At 39.9% G+C, this 1469-nt stretch overlaps 1 long non-coding RNA gene across 1 annotated transcript; it reads left to right on the forward strand.

The window, feature by feature from the left end:
- The first annotated feature begins 8 nt into the window (after nucleotides 1–8).
- On the forward strand, nucleotides 9–746 carry LOC147820238 (uncharacterized). Its single transcript, XR_015437242.1, has 2 exons — nucleotides 9–360; nucleotides 588–746. It is a non-coding gene; the product is annotated as an uncharacterized LOC147820238 (long non-coding RNA).
- The last annotated feature ends 723 nt before the right edge of the window (nucleotides 747–1469 follow it).

Here is a 1469-nt window from a genome sequence, read left to right on the forward strand (position 1 = left end):
CACACACATGCAGACAGAAAAGAACTTCAAAGTACAAATGACCCAAGACCCATTGAGACATTTCAAACAAAACTTTACTCAGCTTCATTCAACATCCTCTGTCAGTTAGCATCTAACCAGGAACACTGGTCCCTGTTAGGCCGTGGTTTTAATCATATTTTGTAATTTTTGTAATTCTCAGCTTCTTTTACTCGGTTACTCTTGTTCTTCAGCATTTACTCAACATTTATCTTAAGATTGGACATTTCATGTGGCACTGCCAGGATTGCTCAACATTTTTTGTCAATTTCAGCTCCATGGCCACAAAGCCTTGCTAGACAACATAATCAAAACCCAACAGAAACCAATAACTGAACCACAGTGAGTACAGCATCTCTTCTAAGGGAGATTTCATAAAATGATGCAGGGTGAAAGAGTCGGACGGTGTATCAGTCGAAGGAGGTTTGGATGCAATTTGTCTTCCTGTCTGTGTGCGAGACCCTCAGTCTCCAGAGCTCTATACTGACTATACTTTGTCTGCTTTACCAATCTAATCCTTCCTTCATCCTTGATTTTCTCCTCCCATCACGCAATCTACCCATTCCCAGTTGGCGAACTGAAAACAATTGACCTGAAGGAGGATAAAAAAATAAAAGTCACTGTAATGCCAGTGTGGGGAATAAAAGCATTGCTGATATGATTGAATTCGTTTGTCTGGTTTAGATGAAAAAAAACATGAATAATAAAATCTTGCGCTACATCTGTCATTTTATTTTGTTCCCTTTTAATTTGTGCAAATTGCCTCCAGATTCCTCATATCTGCTTTTTAACAATTCAGCCAGAAGCCTCCGAAGGAGCTACTTAATCACCCACTGTGCGGACTGAGCAGTGCTGATAAAGTGCTCATTACTCTTCATTTAGGAGAAATCCCCTACAGATTTCATCTGCCAATACAGCTGGAGAATAATTACTGGGGTTTCAAGAATATGACTACAACCAGGAACCCAGTCAGGATTTGCTACAAAGGCCTTTCAGCCAACCTACATTGGCTACCAAAGACTGTGGAAGAAACACATGATACTGAATGTATTTTCCACTGCTGCAAAAATTCATATATTAGAAGTTAATCCAGATCTTAGAGCAAGTTAACTGAGAAATTAAGGGTTTTTTTCTCTCCACTAATCTTTGAAAGGCAGAATGGGAAAATCTTTGAGTTCTGGCTGTAGGGCCCCTGAGAAGTGAGGTTCATGAGATGAATATTTATTATCATAAGTGCATGATACACTCTCGTCACTACCTTCTCACCCTCACAACATTCATGAAAGGAGGCAAACGGAAGTAAAGATGGCCACAGTCTTTCAGAACTGTGATTGGACTGCCCTAATAGGAAATTAATCTGGGACAGTGGTTAAAGATCAGATCCCTCAACAAGGCTTCCTGTCAAAGCACAGATGTGACTTTGGTCACGAATACTTTTTGTGAAACTCAAA

This window comes from Seriola lalandi, unplaced genomic scaffold (genome assembly GCF_002814215.2).
Source record: "Seriola lalandi dorsalis isolate HSWRI2012SDOR001 ecotype SW California unplaced genomic scaffold, Sedor1 jcf7180001975607, whole genome shotgun sequence".
NCBI lineage: Eukaryota > Metazoa > Chordata > Actinopteri > Carangiformes > Carangidae > Seriola > Seriola lalandi.